The sequence below is a fragment of the Tamandua tetradactyla genome, chromosome 16 (assembly GCF_023851605.1).
Source record: "Tamandua tetradactyla isolate mTamTet1 chromosome 16, mTamTet1.pri, whole genome shotgun sequence".
NCBI lineage: Eukaryota > Metazoa > Chordata > Mammalia > Pilosa > Myrmecophagidae > Tamandua > Tamandua tetradactyla.
In genome coordinates, this window is record NC_135342.1 from 46,049,739 (window position 1) to 46,068,245 (window position 18,507).

An 18,507-nucleotide genomic window follows, 5' to 3' on the forward strand; every position below is an offset into this window, starting at 1 on the left:
CAAAATGTAAGGTGTGGCAAGAAGTAAGATTGTACTCCTTTTGTTCCATTGGGCAATGTGGGGCAAGGAGGGGCAGGTTGAACAAACTGAAATCAGAGTACAGGAAGTGGCGGACAGTAAGACAAGAAGCGCTCTCTAATGCCACCCCACTGCACCCCTCATCCCTGGAAGATGAAAGCTCCACTTTGCTGCTAATTAGGTTGAGTTTCAAAATTCTAGTTAGAAATAAAGATGCCTAGGGAATCAAATGTTACTTGCATATTAAACTGATAGGCAAAAATGTTGCTAAATGTTTCCTTCTGTGGACAAAGCAGCCTTTATGATCTCACTGATTGGGTTCTACATCTGGGCCTGGAACATGGTCATGCAGGTTTGATTCCTAAGTTGCTCAGCCCCTCATCCCCTGGAGCAGTCCCTCTAAATCAATATGTATTAATATAATCATTCCTGATCCAGCAGAGCAAACATTCCATTCAGACAGGGGGTGGCTGTATACATACACACTGGAAAAAATGGCCAGCTTGCCAAAGTCACGTACATGAATGACTATTTGTTCTGGGCTGAGCAAGTGGCCTTGTAGAGGCTGGAATAATGCATATTGCTTAAGAGCCCAGGATCGGGAATACAAATTCTGGATTTAGATTCCCCACTCTGCAACTTTGTGGCTGTGTGACTGTGAGCAAAGTCCTTTCAACGTGCTTTGGTATTCTCATCCATAAAATAGGCAAAATAACAGCAACCACTTCATAGGGTCATTAGGAGGATTTCATATATCTCACGTCTGGTCCATAATAAATCCCTGATAAATGTGAGTGATGACACTCTCCATAGCCGCCAAGGGCTCACAGGCCTACACTTTTGTCCAAAATGGAGGCCTCGGTAAAAAAGAAAGTTATTTGGACTGTTCTTCTGTACGGACCCCGTTGTGGCACTGCACCAAGACAGGGGGTGGCAGCTGAAACTGGTTCTCACTAAACCTATGGGGAAACTAAATCAAGGCAGCCTGTTTTGAGGGACTTTTACAGCTCTCCTGGCAGGGTGCTCAGCCCAAAGCCAAGTGGGCTGCTCTCAAGGAGGCTGAACCTGTTGTCCCCCTCCCCAGAGCATGGAGGAGTGATGCGGGATGACATCCAGCCCATTCTCCTCTCCCCATTGTCATCCCAGAGAGCCTGTGGTGGAGGAGAGTCCTCAAGACGTCTTCTTCCTTGCCCTGGACCACAGCTGACAGCACAGAGGTCTTACAGACACTTCCCAGAGGAGAGAGAGGGCAAGTTGTTATACTTAGCAGCAAGTGGCAGAAAAGCCAATGCAAACAAATCAGCTTAAATAAGAAAGAAATTTGATGGTTTATGTTACGCAACTAGGAAATTCAGGGGTAGATAGAAGTTTGAACATGGCTCATTCCAAGGGCTTGAATATGTCTACAGGATGCCTTTCCCCTCTCCCTTTACCTTTCTCAGGGTTGTCTCCATTTCAGACAGGTCTTCCACGTGGCGACCAAATACGTGACAGCTGAGCCAGAGCCAAAAGTGGAGAGCCTACCCTCCACCGTCTCCAACTCTCACCTTATTGGTGCAATTTGGTCACGTGCTCACCATGACCCAACCAATCTGAGGCAAAAGGGCTTTGTATTCCGATTGGCTGGATGGGAGTCACATGGGTTGAGTCAGCACCACCTGACCCAAAAGAGGCAAGAGCCTCCTGAGGGATGGGGATTTCCCAAGGAAAGGGTGAAGCCCGTATTACCAAAAGTTACAAACATGGGTGTTGACCACTAAAATGCAGAGGTTCACAGGAGTGGAGGGAGGAAGGGGAGGGAATGGAGGATGGGAGAGAGTAGCAAGAGGGAAGGTCATCTCTCCTCAGGTGTCCCTTTACTGGTGTAGTGTCCTGTCTGCAGAGAGCCGCTGACTGCTGAGCTGTTGTGAACACCTCTGACGGGCCACCTACGATGGTATCCTGGGCTGTAGAAAGGTATCTAGATCTAGAAGGCCGAAGTGCTGCGTCAGACTGCCCATTAAAAGCACCTCAGGAGATTTGTAAACGTACTCGTGCCTGCGCTCACCCCTCCAGAGATTCTGATTTAATTGTATCTTTTAAAATGGTTCTTTTGGAGAGCCATGATTAAGAACCACTGACCTGAGGCATCTGCCTTCTAGTCTTTGATAAACTTGCCCACAGAAGGGTTAAAAAACCACCCAACTCCCAAGAATCTTGTTCTGATTAAACCAATTTTTAACAGTTGGAACAGAGACCAGGTCAGATTCTAAGATTAAGGGAATTGAGCCAGGGGCACTTGGGTGGAGGCTGGGGACTGCTCTGTTGGGTGATGAGAGAATAAGAATATTAAAAAGTACCCCTGTTTTGCTTTCACACTGCTCCCTCCAACATGTTTTTATCCTAGTCTTCACAGCTGTGATGCCAACATATTACCTTACAAAACAAATTGTGGAAAAGGTGGAACCTCTTCAAAATGTGCTGAGAGGAGGAAATTATCCCTCTGCCTTTACTCTCCCTGCCTGCCAGTTTCATTTCTGTCCCTGTTCCCAGAGAATGAAGAAGAGTTCTTTTTATGGGTTGACAAGGAAGCCCCATTAGTTGTTTGCATGAGTTCTACTTTTACTAATTACAAGGAAGAGAGGGACTGTAGAAGAAGCCAAGTTTCTGATGAGGAAGTGAAAATAAACAGGATGCATATTATTAACTGAAAACCATCTCCACTTGCTGAACTAAATGCCAAGGAAAGATACATCCACCGCGGAGTTTCTAATCTGCTTTGATTCACTATACTGCTCCTGCCTGCTAGCTTTCCTCTTTTTTTTTTTAAATCTGTGGTTTTCTTTGAACCATTTAACAGGCTCAAGAAAGGCTTAAACTCATGAAGTGTGGGTCTATAATATGTTTGGAAGCAGAAAATTAAGAATGCCTAGGATATACGTCTTGAGGTCATCACCAGAGTGGGAAGCTCTTTATATTTGCCCTCAGTAGCCATGCCTCAATGCTGAAGATGGAACTAGAGCATTGCCTGAATGCCGCCTCTGGCCTACCCAATACAACAATTTTCATGTTTCTTGGTACAATTTAGAGGACTTCCTCTCTTCCCCTGCTTTCACATGCTCAAATTTATTCTGTCATTGTAAAAGTTCACTGCACCATTGTTTAGTGTTTTACAATATCACTCGCATTTGTAAAACGCATTTATTTTACAGAACACATTCACATTTGTTATCCTATTTTAATCCTCAGAGCCACCTTGGAATAATGAAGCATGTTAAGGACATGAATGCTGCTAATGGCTTCGCTCTTTAAGGTTATGTCTTAATTAATCAATGAGCACAGAATTCCATTGCAGATTTTTTAAATGCTTTGACATATGACCATGTGTTAATGGTCTTCCCTGATGGGTACATGACATTTTGATGTAACCCACGAAGCACAGATTTGTGTTACCCAGTATTGTGTGCCATAGATGCCTTCAGCACGTCCTTGACCCCACCAACCCATTAAATAAGGATCAAGTTCAAATCCACGCAGAAACCAAGAGAGAACAATTGCATAAAGAGGGCTGGATGGAGCCTATAGTAAACCAGAGAGCAGAATCCATTTGTTGCCACGTAAAAACAAGGGCCAGGTGTTGTCAGGTCTTCCACCATGTTCTGGGACATAGAAATTTGCTTGTCTTGAGTGGGGAAAATAGAAATTGGGAGATTGAGAGCTTCCGATTCAGTTTTAAAGTTATACTTTTCTGCACTAATTTTAAGAATAATAGATGTTTTAGACAGCTATGAAATGTAACTATCACTGAACAAATCCAGCATTGGCGTAACTTTGACTTCTGCTCAAGCAAAGGCTTTTGTCTTTTTTATCATACATAATCCTAACAGCTTTTTCTCATTCATTACTTCAGCAAATATTTATTGAGCTCCTACTAAGTGCCAGATACCGCTTAAGATGCAAGGCATACAACAGTGCACAAGAGAGACAAGATCCCTGCTCATACTGAGTTTATATTACACAAGGACAAGTAAACAATTTCAAACAATGATTAGTATCATGAGGAAGTGCAGGTTTCCAGGCCACAGAATACTTGGAAATGAGAGTGGAGCTGCTTAAAAAAGGCAAAGTGCAAAGCCACTCAAACAAGAAGTTTCCATCACAAGTACAATACTGGGTAACACAAATCTGTGCTTCGTGGGTTGCTCTGCTGTTTGCCTATTTTTAACATTTTAATTGAGGTGTAACATACATACAGGAATGCCCACAATCCTAAGTGTATAGGTCAATGAATTTTTCTTAAATGAACACAGCCATGTATCCATCCGGATCGAGAAACCAAACATCACTAGCCTCCTAGAAATGCTCTGTGTGTCCCCTCTCAGTTATTTATGCCCCTCTTTTTATCTTCATGGATTAGTTTTACCTGGTTTTAAAATTTTTATAGATGGGATCCTACAGTTTTACTTGGTAGTTCACTGTTTAATATACTCCAATTTATTTTCTCTATTGTACTGTTAATAAGCATTGTAGTTGTTTACAGTTTTTGCTATTAAAAATACTGTTATTGAGAACAAGTCTTTTGATGCACATATATATATATATATATATATATATATATATATATGTATGTATACATTTCTGTTTAATATATTGGATATTCACATGTTCAGCTTTAGTAAATAATGCTGCAGTGGTTGTACTTATACTTCCAGACAAGTAATTTATGAAAGTTCAGTTGTTCCACATCCTCCCTAACACTTGATGTTTTTGCTTTCTGCATTTAGCCTTTCTGTTAGGATTACAGTAAAATCTATGGCTTTAATTTGCATTACCTTTATGACTAAAGAAATACAGGCTTTCATATGCTTATAGGTCATTCAGATATTCTCTTTTATAAAAAGCTTGAGGGTGGTGCTATGGTGGCTCAGTAGTAGAATTTCTGCCTACCATGCCAGAGACCCAGGTTCGATTCCCGGTGCCTGCCCATGCAAAAGAAAAAACTTGAGACTTGCTCATTTTCCATAGGGTTAATTTTTTCCTCCTATGATTTGTAGCATTTTTAATATATGCTGACTCTTCACCATATATGTGATGAAAATCAGTTATCCCACTCTCCTCGTTTTTTCACTCCTAAAGTTGGGTCTTTTGAACTACAGAAATTCTTTATTTTTTACAATAATATGTATGAGGGTCTTTCCCTCTTAGAGTTAATGCTTTATATGGACTTTGAAGAAGTCTTTGTCTTCCCAAATGTCATGAAGAGGTAGAGCTGAGGTTACACGATGATCGCAGGGAGGATCATGTTTGGTACCCATGTGAGCCACGTCGGTGCCTGATGGTCTCCCTTGACTGATTTTAACTACAAATGAACGAGAGAGGCAGCTATGGCCGGGAAGGGCATAGTGGCCAAGGATCAGATTGTTCAGGGATAAGAATCTGGATCATACTAGCAAGCAACCATGGAGTCCAGAAGTGGTGCTAGTTGATGGAGAAGGGAGTCTAGAATAGGCAGTACTGCCAGAAAGGGTGAGTATCTGTTGCAGTCCTGAAGCCAGCTGCAAGTGGCAGGGGCTGTGGATTATCCTGCTAACCTTCTCTTTCTATGTTTCCCTCAGGAAAAGAGGCCTTACCTCAGGACTGTAGACAGACATCTGGTGGGCTTTCCAGCCTTACATTGTATATCCGCTATATCCCATCCAGTTCTCTGAACCTTGTATTCCCTTCTTCCATTGTCTAGCACAATGATCCTACCATTTCAGCTTCATTTACTATGTTACTATTCCCAGGATTGTAGAAACCACCCTAACAAAATGTTTGCACCATCTTCAAGGGGTAAATCTGACAATATTCCCATATCAATAAACTGAACTTTATATTCTCCACCTAGATCCAGCCACCTCAGAATACAGTCCTGTACGTATCTTCTGACTCCTACCAGCATATGTTCTGTATCTCCTTTGGGGTCTAGCTTCTTTTCTCCCTCATCAGACCCAGTACATCCCTGGACTTGGGATTGACCATTGTTATTTATTGGTCTATTGTCCAGGGGAAAACTGAGAATAGATCACGGTGGGTAGGGGACATGTATCTTACAAGGGTGAGGTGTCTGCAATCATCTTCAAATAAGAAGGAAGCAGTAGCCTATTAAGGGAAGTATAGATCATTTTTATAGACTCAAAGATTCAGGGAAATCTTGAGATTCATATTTTATTCTATTTTTATTCCCACCTCCACCCCCAAGGAGAGTTCAGTCAATGGCATAACAGATGTGCCTAGGTTTAGAGTTTAACTTTTGGAATTCTGCCACACTTCTGAAGAAGTCCTCCTGGGCCTAGTCCTCAGCTTTCTCTGCCCTGCTGTAGAAGATTAAATCCTCTTTAAATGCTTCCAAGGAAGCCCTCTGGATTTCCTCCTTACCTTTTAATTGCCAATTAATCACTCTCAACATTTTATCTTTTTCCAAAGCAATAATGGAACTTAGCAATAGCTATCCAAGCCCACTCTCCTTAATGCTACACTAACCAGCCTTTTTCTCAAATGCCTGATATTGCTCCACCTTGTGAATTCCCTTCTGCCAGTATGCCATCCCATTCCACCACCAGTAAATACTTTAATAATTGCACTGCAACCTCAAACCAGGGGTTATCTGTATTCCACTTATCACCAGTGATGAGTCCTCATTGCCATACAGACAGTAAGTGAGTAGGTAATCCAGTTCCAAAATCCCACTTTAGCATGTGCTTTCTCTGACCACTTCTAGTATCAGGTATTGCAGGTTTGATTCCCCAGAAAGCAAAATCTGAGATGGGAACAGGTAGGAAGGAGGTTTATTAAGCCACTTTTGGGCTCACACCCATGGAAGGGATGTAAGTTAAGCAGGACTGAGCAAAGGGAGAAGTTGGTCTGTGACAGCCCTGACAAAGGTCTCAGCCAACTTTACACAAAATTCTGAAACTAGGACACTCAAACTGGAGTGAAAGAACTCGGACTTTATACACCAACATTCACCAGTTGGATAGGGGAGCCCTGGAATGTGGGTGTAGCCTCAGGCAAGGTAGCTCTCGTCACCTGAATCTAACTGTTCTCCCACTTCAAAAAATCTTGTAATCTACCATGTGAACAGGATAAAAGAGTAAATCAATAGCTTTATTTCTGCTTTTCCAATCCAAATGCTTTTATTTCTCTCCTTTCCATTATTGCATTGGACTTCAGGTAAGGTGATAAATAGAAGTGATGATAGTCAACATCTTCGTCTCATTCCTGATCTCAGGGAAAAAATTTTAAAATTGTGCTTTTACGTATCATATTTACCATAGATGTGCCTGTGCATACCTTTTATTGGGTAGAGGAATTTCCCTTGTCTTCATAGTTTTCAAAGAATTTTTATCATAAACAGATGTTGGATTTTATCACACATTTTCTGCATCTATGGAGATAATACGATTTTTCTGTTTTATTCTATTCACATGGTAAAGCAAGTGAATTGATTTTAAACTTTTTTAAGCATATTGATTTTAAACTTTTTAAGCAAACTGACATTCCTGAAATAAACCCAACCTAGTTTATTATTCTTTTTATACATCTCTTGGTTTGATTTGATAGAATTTTAGATTAAGATTTTTACATCTATGCTTTTAAGAAATTTGTTAATTTCCTTTCTTATAATGCTTTGTTAGATTTTGCTATCAAGGCTATGCTCTCCTCGTAAAATGAATCAGTCAATATTCTGTTTGCTTTAAGACTGTTTTTATTTCTTCCTTAACTATTTGAAACAAACCACTAGTAAACCGAACTGAGGCCAGTATTTTCTCTGTGGGAAGGCTTTTACTGAGTATTTTTTTTCTTTACTAGATTTAGGACTATTCAGATTTTCCCTTTCTTCATGAGCCAGTTTTGATAGTAATATTTTCAGTGAATTCATCCATTTCATCTAAATTGTCAGGGATTTCCACTTATAGTGCCATCTTTTTAAAAGTCCTTTTTCTGGTGTTTTCTCCGCTTGAGTTGAACTACTTTTGAATTGGAAATAGCTTTGAATGGAAATGTGGGTTAGATTATTGGGCTCACTTCTCTGCACTTCTTTTCCCCCCAGGTTCTTGACCCCTTAAGTCCATTTGCTTTTATATCTTTCTTATGCCTTCTAAAAGATATTTATTTCAAACTTTAACTTTTCTAGTTGTTCTTAGCAAGAGGCTTTGTCTGCTCATCCATGATTTATGGGAATGGAGATACTTCTCATATTGTTACAACAAATATTTCCCTGATAAATGCAAATTGCATTCCTAAATCAATCTATCTCATACCCAAATACTGTTAGGACTACTTATGCTATAGTAAAAACACTTATGCATTCTTCTGTTGCACTCTATTTCTTCTCACCTATATAGTGGCCTTCTTAAAAGCAGAGGCCATGCATCTCTAAATGGATAAGTAAATTTGGGTCCAGCCACTGAAAGCTTATGCACACTTTGCAAAAGCATTAGAATTATCATCACTCTCAGCATACTAGAGGTATTCGAATTATATAGTTTATCATTATCATTATTATTGTAAGTATATTTTTTATATTTCTCTTAGGCAACCCGCAGCAAAACAGTGAAGAAAATTGTCACAAGAATATAATTGTAGAGGCTGCAAATGGTTTCGCTATTTACCGAAGTCAACAGAGTTGGTTTAATAGGGCAAAGTAAACACCATGTAAAACTGAATCCTTGATTCTTTCTTACTTAAAAAATTTAGACTATACTCATCACCACTTATTTTAATCTCCTTATTAAGCTCAGGAATGATCTAGTTTTAGACCAGTTATACGCATAAAACCGTGTGAAATAGTCGTAAAATACATATGTCTTCAAAGCAGTGTTTCTGTAACTTAAGCAGAGACATGAAAGATGATCTAATAAGTTCAAACTTCAACCAAATAGCCCACCCTTCCTGCTTAAGTATTTTAAAAGAAAAGTAAATCTCGACGCATGTAAACTTGCCATTTGTCTAAATATGAGCCAGCTTCATCAGATGGTTTCGTGAGTTTCTGTTTTGTTTTGAAAACCTGCAGTGACACAGTTTTAGGGTGACAGTGTTAGACAAATTGGCCCACATCATAAGAAAGAAATGAAGTCATCTGGACCAAACTTTTGGGAACAACCATATTTTGAGGAACTAAGATAGATTCTGGCCGCAGGTGGAAAATGATAGTGGTAGGAAAACTTCAATTGTTGCTTAGCATGGGTAAACTCTGCTCTAAAATGTCTTTTGTTAACCTGATCCTTCTATTTAGGACTCCATTACCCTGTGTTTAAAACAAAAGCATCCCATTCAAAGCAGGCTATAATTGCAGTCTTTCAGCAAAACAGCATTTACCAAAACATGTCTTTCAGAATCTGGTATAATTGATCACCCCCACGGTGCATGACACACAATTAAATTTGTCACTGCTTTAATTGGATATTACATGTCAGTAATGACTCATCAGCCCCAGAAGTTATGAAAGATAAATTCCTTACTACCATATTGCAGAATTTGCTCCAAAAATAAAACTAAAAAATAGTTTATTTCTGACTCAGGGTAGAAGCTACATTTGGGAGAAACATTAATCCCTGTTTTAGAAAAATAACGATGTATTTCATTTATTGACAGCAAGATGATTGCCTGCAGTGTTTCTCATTACCCCCAGATCACAAATGAGTAAATCACTGTCAGACAAACCAAGGTTAAATCTGAGTGTGTACATTTTAACAAGGTACAGTGAAAAAATAAAAAATTATATGTATATATAGATATACATATATATATAATTTTTTAAAAACTCCATCACTGGGGAAGAATTGTTAATTCATAGATTTTTTTCAGATTTTGTGAACTGATAAGCCCTGCAACCCAGTCATCGCTGAAATTAAATTAGGTTTCAGAAAATGAATATTTCATTTTTAAGACTCTGTTGCTTGGAGACCTGGGAAGAGAAAGCTGTTTTAGCCCAAGATGGGAGTGCTCTTATGAGGGGCAGCATTTTCTACTCCTAGAAACTACCAGAGAATGCCTAAGAAAAATTACACAAGGGGGGTTAAAACAATGATGCTGGCACAAACAGATTCATTATGAATATCACAATGCATGTCATTTCTTCCAAACTAAAGAAGTCTTTCTCCACCCCCACCGTTGTCACCAAGATTTAAATTGAGCAAAATGTCATAATACCTTAGACCCAATCTGCATTTTATTTAAGGAGACACACAAAAAAAACAAAACAAATGTAAACTCAATGGCAACGCAAAGGATGCTTTACCCACTGAAGAGTTTCAAAAAGTAATTAAGTACAAAGGTAGTTCAGTGGTACAATTTTCGCCTGCCACGTGGGAGACCTGGGTTCGATTCCTGGTCCATGCACTTCCCAAAAAACAAATAAACAAAACAAACAAGCGAACAAAAGTTCAACAAATAGTACTGCAATAACGGGGTACTCACATGGAAAAGTAACAAAATGTGACCCTGCCATACAGCATACAAAAGAAAAGTAATAGGGCTATAGAAACTCATAACTTGTTGGATGGATCCACACTCACCTGGCTACATTTTAGTCAGCATCCTAAATATTGCACAGATTTCCCTTCCGTCACTATTGGAGCTAGAGCAGTTTCAAAAGATCTTCCATTTTGTTAGGTGAGGTAGGCATTGTTTGTCCAAATCTATTTCCTCTTACTCTTTTTAGGAACAGAACCTCTTGAGCTTTATTTACCTGGACGTGGGACTACCCACCTAGAGACATTCACCGGCCTTCCTTGTAGGTAAGTGTGGCCATGTAACTATGTTTCTCCATTTGAGATGCAGACAAAAGCAATGCATGTAACTTGTAGGTCATGTTATCTACAAGGAGACTGTTTGCCTTCTTTCCCTCTTTTCCCTTCCTGTGGGCTAGATGGCAAAGATAATGGTATAAGCCAGATTCAACAGTACAGAGCTATACCCAGGGGATGGCAGAGCAGCAAAATAGAAATAGTTTGGGTCCTTTAAGCATCTCCTAAGGTTAAGGAATAGAGTTCCTTAACCAATCTGTACTTCTTGCCCAATTCTGGACTGTGACAGAGAGAGAAATGAACATATATCTACTAAGTCTATATTTTGGGTTCTCCTTTGCAGATGTATAACCTGTACCCTAAGTAACAAATTATGGAAGATACAGTCTCAAGACATAGTTTTCCCTCTAGTCATTTGTTCAACTTCATCCTCATTCTAACCTATTCTTAGTTCTCATCTTCTTTTTTTCAGAAATTGGGAGGCAGCCTAGCTCTCCAAGGTCTTCTATGAGCCATCTTAGGCAACCCTCAGCAAAACAGTGAAGAAAATTGTCCCAGAAATGTAATTGTAAAGGCTGAGAATGACTTAGCTATTTACCAAATTCAACAAACTTAGTTTAATTGAGCAAAGCAATCATCATGTCAAACCTGTTAACCCCTACCCAATGCCCATGCTGAATTCTAATTTGTGTTTCAAATGTGAAATGAATCTATGTTTATGACCATGTCTCCACAGCCAAAACGTGATTGCCCAAGAAATAGACATGAAATAGAAGCTGAGAGAGTCAGAGCTCTTCCTTGGATCTTTCTAGAGAATGGATCCTTTCTTGTGAAGCAGGGATGCCCTGACTTGTAAAGACCTTTTGCAATAGTGAAGAGTGAGGCCACTGTACAGAAAGGAAAAAAACAAATCCCAGTGCTTATCTGCAGTTAACCAAATCAGAAGCCTAAACTTCACAGGTGATACGAGCCAAAAAATCATTTTGGCCTAAACTAGTTTGAACTGGGTTCTTCTATTATCAACCAGGAGATTCCTGATTAATATCTCTACAAACCAATTTCATTATCACAACCCTGTCTTTGTATGCTAAAATAGGTCTTTCTTTTTCCAGAAGCATCAAATATCAAACAGTACAAAATTAAGAAAACCTAATGCCATTTACTATCTGATTATAGGTCCAGATTCTAGATATGATCAAACTTCATTCTTCAAATCATTATTTATTTTTCCAGGCTAACCATGAGTTGCTGGAATACTTAAAATACTGCTCTAATTTTGTTCCTGTCATGCAACACCAAATGGATAGTTCAAAACAGCAGCAAAATCATAAGAGGAATGTGTTTTTCTGTAATAATTTCTATTCAGCACATGCTCTGCAAGTTAACCACCTTGAGAAAGAAAAAAAATATTACAATGCTAAAGCTAATACCATATACAATACCATAAGAATGGCTGATCTTTTCTGTACATTTGAATGTTAGAAAGCAAAAGCGTTGATAAGCGTTCTGTTCATAAAGCAAGGCCATTTTGCAGGCCAGGTTTGATTGAAGAATCAATCTCAGTGATCTAACTGTATCTCTTTTAAAATAAATTGAAGGGGGAGGCAGCGACCACTTCTAACTTTGAAGTAGGGTATTCTGGGAATCTTACAGAGCTGTGGTAACTGGTTGCATTTATGGCGAGGAAGCTGTTTCCACATTGCAAATGCAGTGGTCTGATCAGGTAAGATAAGGAACTCTCATTGAGTAACTGATGAACACTCATTCTCCCTGACAAACAGAGACTTAATTTTAACCAAATAAAACCATTTGCTGAAGAGGATGCAGGCGCCATTTCCGAGGTGTGAGAGTCCATGGACAATACGCATTTAAGGAAGAATTTTCATGTTTTTTGACACCAGAGCTACTCCCAATAATCGAAGTGGAGAATAATTCCTATGAAGAATAGGACTGACAAGAGCCACCACGTCAAAACTCTCCCCTCTCCAGCTGCCATTTATCACTGATTGATAGAAGTGACAGTTCCTGTTGGTAGAGCCTCAGAAATGAACTTATTTTTCATCTAAAAGCCAGTAAGAATGTGTTCTAGCCTTTCCCATACTATCCAAGCTCATACTAATATCCTGTGGGTTGGCAAGGATTCAAGGAAGTCAGCAGGGAGAAAAGTAACAATAACTGAGTTGCATTTACAAATTTTATTGTATTTCTTAGTTGTTTATAATATAACTATTTTTCTTTGGAGTCTGTGTGGGTATCTGCCAATTTACAAGGCTGGGTCAACATAATTTACTTTCGTCTTTAATCAAGAAGTGAGTAGTTATCATGTAAATGAATCTATAGTACTCTTAGTTAAGGTAGAAAGAGTGTACTAGACATTCTCTTCAGAGAATTCCCCAATCCATTTGAGGTGGGAGGTGGGAAGAGAAAGACAGGACAATATGAAGAAATTTGAAAGCTCAAAAGCCAGCAGCCCACTTGAATGTACTTCTACACATGTGGAATAGAATGATATTTTTCAAATTGCAATCACATGCATGCTACCCTGATGTGCTTTTTGTCATATTTGCATGTCACATGAATTTCCATTATTTACCTACTTTTTTAATTTAAATCAAATTACTTGTTTTCCATAAATAAGCCCATAGTCAAAGGAAGCTTTAGATCACTACCACGAATGGAAACACAGCATCATTTGCCATAAATTAGAAAATAAAAAAACAAATACACTAAAAATAAAACAATGCTGCAACATTTTAGGTAGGTAGTGTTCCCTGCTGAAGGTCAAAGCCTGCTGCATCTCTGTATAACTAAAATCATTTTTCTTTCCCTTAGAGTCATCATGTTACCACCAGTGGTACGTGTCCTATACTTAAAGAGATACTAGTGAGAAAGGATGGCAAAAGGAATTCAGAAAGGGCAGCAATCTGTTGGTGAGATGATCTGCTAAGGCTCTATCAATTATGCAGTATCCGACTTCCAAACTATGGGGCAGAAACTATTTGGACATTTATGGAGAAGAGTGGAGTCATGGGAGTAACGTAAGTGGTGCTAAGCTTGTTTTCTTAAACTGTCATCATATCTGACCTAAGAGTTCAATCATGGAAAGAAGAAAACTAATATTTATCAACCACTTGCTATGGTGGTTTGGAGTCATATGTACCCCCCAAAAACCATGTTTTTAAAGTTAACACATTCTTGTGAATGTGAATCTGTTGTAAGTAGGAAATTTTGATGAGGTTACTTCAGTTAAGATGTGACCCAACCCAATCAGGATGGCTCACTTTATCCTGTTACTGAAGTCTTTTATAAGAGAATGAAATTCAGACAGAGGGGAAACCATGGGAAGGAAGAGCTGAAGGTCAATGGAACCCAGAAGAAAAGGAAGACGCCACCATGTGACAGAGGAGCCCAGGACAGAGGAGCACCAACAACCATGCCCAGAATGCCAGTCTTCAGGAAGAAAGCATCACTTTAATATTACCTTGATTTGGACTTTTTCCTAACCTCAAAATTATGAGCTAATAAATTCCCATTGTTTAAGCAACCTATTGCATGGTATTTGCTTGAGAAGCCTAAGAAAACAAAACATTTACCATGTCCAGACACTAAGATAGGCATTTTCACATATTTCCTCTTTTGATACTAATAACTTAAGGAGGAGCCATTATCCCCATTTTATAGATGAGAAAACCAAGGTGCCGAAGAAGTAATGAAGATTGCACAGCTTTGAAAGTGGTGATGCTATGGTTCCATTCCAGTCCTTTCTGTGCCCAAAACCTATGCTTTCTACTTCCCACTGTTTCTAGTGAAACCATGAGAAGACAGCCACAGGCCATGTTGGGCAATTCTCAAATAAGTACTTTGTGGTGGAAGTTAGGAATGGAAAGGAGGTGATAGGTATTTCTCCTTTGATAAGTCCCTGAATGAAGAAAGCTAGCAAGCACCCGAGTAGATGCATATGCATGCCACCATTTCATTTTTTCTAGAGTGTTGGAGTTTGTTCTTCAGCAATGAAAACAAGGGCTTCAAGTTAGGCCTCCCAGCTCCAAAACTAGAAAATAACATTACGTATCAGCAGCATCAGTGACCAAAAGTTGACCTTGTTGAGTTAATCAGTAGAGAAACTAATCAGTTGGAAAAATGCAGATTTGTTTTCTGTGCAGAGTTGGAAACTCATTACACTAAACCATTCCTTAAATTAAGTGCAGGGTAGTGACTCAAAATTTGGGTCAGATAAGAAACTATGTAAGATTGTAACCAGCAGGCTTGAGAGCAGAAGCACTCTTTGAATTTTATCATTTAAGGCATTTGTATTAATTTCTTCTTAGACCCCTTAACTGTGTCTACAAAACAGAAATGGCCAACTCAGTTTAGATTGGATTGTTCTTCTAGATGCCATGTATTTATATGGAAGAACATTCCCCTGTAATGCATTTTGGTTTAGAGTTTGAACAATGCACCTGCTCCTTTAGCCTGACTGTCAAACCTTAAGCTACTTCATCTTTCTAAATAAGCAGTGGGTTACTACATCATATTACTTGGGTCGCAAAATTCCAGAAGTGATTATCTCATGACCTAGCTCCATCCCTTGCTACCTGGAATCCCTGGGCCATTCAGTCTGAGAAACCAGAACTGCATGTTTTTCAGAAAGCCTATTACGGTTTCAAACCAATGGCTGTCATTCAACACCCCAGTGGGATATATAAATATTGCTTCGTTTCCTTTCCCTTCCCTCCTCCAAATGATCATGCACCTTCGAGAAAGTGGACTCTGTCCCTCTGTACTCTTGGTAACTTCCCTTTCAGCATGCCTTGGAAAACCCTGTGTGATTGATTCCCAGACATATCAACTCTGAAGGCCCCTTCCAGAAAGTGTCAGTAAAGGAGAAAACACTTAACAAAATGGGTTTAGTATGCAGCAAAAGGTTCTCTAATTCATCACTTCTCTCCTGCGATTAAATACTCAACAAAAATCGTATAGAATCATCTAGAATTTCTAAATAAAATGCCCTGGGAGTCAAAATTAAGGTAAGGTTGGTTAATGCATTAATTTCGTTACATACCTACTACCTTCCTGGCACTGGGCTAAATTGATAGCCGTTCAAAAGCGAATTGGTATAAGATTTCACTGATATGAAATAAATAGAATAGGCAACTTCATAGAGACAGAAAATAGATTATAGATTATCAGAGATGGGAAAGGGAGGAAATATGGATTCTTGTTTTATGGATACAGTTTTTGTTTGGGGGAATGAGAGATTTTGGAAATAGTGGCAATGGCTACACAATGTTGTCAATGTAACTAATCGCATTGGATTGTACACTCAATGCAATTGTGGCAACTTTCACATATTGCCACAATAAAAATATTGGACACAAATACCTCAAAAGCTCATGATCTAGCTGGTGAGAAAGATAAGTCATTACTAAAGAGTGAAACACGTGCAGTCCTAGATGTGTGACCAAGGTGCAAGAGGAGTCAATTTTTCTTTTTCCCTCCAAAGTCTCAAAATCAGTAATCACATGGATAAGATGCTTTAACCTGGAGAAAAGATGGGAGGTGGAGGGCGCTGTGGATATTACTTTCTGTTCTTCAGATGGTTGAAAAGCTGAAACAGAGAAGATAGAATAGCATTTCTGAGTTGCTCAAAAAAGCATGTCTGGTTATACATTTATAAGACATTTTAATTTAACATCAGAAAGAACTTCCTACTAAGTGCAGTGTTCCTGTAAGAATCTAGCTTCACCAAGGGTCACTGAGCTTTCCGGTTTCTATTCTACTAATGGCCAGTCCTACAGTTTTTCACCCCCACTAGACATGTTTCCTTGTCTTTTTCACCAGCATCCCCCTTCTCTGGGAATGTCCCTTATCCTTAGGTCCCATGAAGCCCCACTTAGCCATTAGTTCAACATGATCCCACCCACCCTTGACATGGCTTATTGGTCCAAGATCAGACAAATGACCTGAAGCCAGGCAACCAATTGTGCTTTCTTTCCTCAGAACTTAAAGGAAGAGTCAGAGATTATAGTTAATCAGCTGCAGGCTCTGGATGTGTGCACTTGGGTAGACTCATGATACTTGGCACCTTTGGGCTGTGTGCACATTAACAAAGCCAGCTCAGAAAGAAGGTACCACCAAGAAAAGCAGAGAAAAGAGCAACACTGTGGCCAACGAAGAAGAGAGACAGGACCAAGTGGCTCCTAAAATGGAGGGAGGACCTTGGTCTCTACTGGCTTCCAATTCCTAGTTCCTTTGGGGCTAGCTCTGACTGAGTTTGCCTATCAGATTCTCAAAACAAGCCTGCCTTCCTTGAGCTAGCTTCAGTATGTGTCTTTATGCAACCAATGATCCCTACTAGAACAGTACAAGTAAAGCGAACTGATATTTCTCTATTAAGAAGTAGGCAGCATCTATACCAAACCTCGGCCTGCAACATGCAGCAAGATTAATTCCTGGACTTTGTTGCTGTAATCATTATTTTATTCTTCTCCTTTTCTTTGTTCTTACACATGGAGAATAGTTTGAGAGGACCAAGGATGCTGAGATCAGAGTTCTTTCCCCACCAGAATTTGAGAATTACTTCTAATTACTGCTGGTGTTCTGTATTAGGGATGAACATTGGATGTCAAGCTGATTCTTCTTCTTTGATAGATACAGCATTGTTTCTTTATTCTGAAAATATGTAGGTTTTCCTGTACATAGCCCAATAATTAAAAAATAAGACTAACATATGTCTATGTGGGTCACATTTCTAAGCTCTTGCCTGTAATTTAATGAGCCCTTTAGTTCTAAAGACACGAGGATTTCTTTTTCAGGGGAATTTTACCCACTTGCTCTATTCTTGCTTTTCTTTCTTTTTTTTTTTTAAACTACCTCCACATCTATGATTTTTCTTTCTGTAATGGCCTATTAGATATTTCATCACTTAGCTTTATCCTTTGCATATTCTCTTTTACCTATAATTTAATTTTTGTCCTTTTGCTCTGCATTTTAAAGGAATTCCATGTGCTGGTTTATCAGTTCATTATCTCACTGTTCGCTCTTGCATGTCTATATCCTAGTTTTAATTTTGGTAAATATTTGCTTTCTAGAAACTCTTTCACATCCTTTAGTAACTTTTTCTAGCACATCCTTCTGTTTAAAAAATTATTATATGCAATCTTAATGAGATTAATAGCTTAAAACTTTTAGTAATACTCTTGTTTCCTACATTAGATCATTTTCGAAGGGGCGAGGTGTAGTATAAATGGGAAACCCATTCAACTCCTACATATAGCAATACAGCATGAAAAGAAAACACTGAGAAGATATGGTCAGAGACAAAAACAAGATTAGCATCTCCTTTGCAGAAATGGAAGAGAAGCAAAAGATGTCAGAAGGGAGTAGAGCAGTAGGTTCAAGTTTAAAAGAAACAGATAACATGCTAATAATTCCTGTCCACCTAGAATTCCACATTTTGCTAAATTAACATTCAAAAAGAAAGTAAAAATAAATATGTTTTCAGGTATGCAAAGACCTAGACATTTGAAGAGAGATATTCTCTAAAAGAATTATTACCAGATAGAATGTATAGGGGCTTATGGCATATAAAAGGAGCCTCACATCGTCGATGCAATGTATCTGCTAATAATTATTTTAGTGAATATCTCTAGTCAACCATATATGTATATAAAATGTTAACTGTATGTATATATAGTTTTATATATACATATATATGTCT

General features: G+C 38.9%; 1 long non-coding RNA gene across 1 annotated transcript in view; it reads right to left on the reverse strand.

The window, feature by feature from the left end:
* LOC143660299 (uncharacterized) overlaps positions 1–1,559 on the reverse strand; it is a 37,905-nt gene extending 36,346 nt beyond the window's left edge. Inside the window, exon 1 of the long non-coding RNA XR_013163926.1 lies at positions 1,452–1,559. This is a non-coding gene — a long non-coding RNA (uncharacterized LOC143660299). The remainder of the gene's footprint in view (positions 1–1,451) is intronic.
* Positions 1,560–18,507: the final 16,948 nt, after the last annotated feature.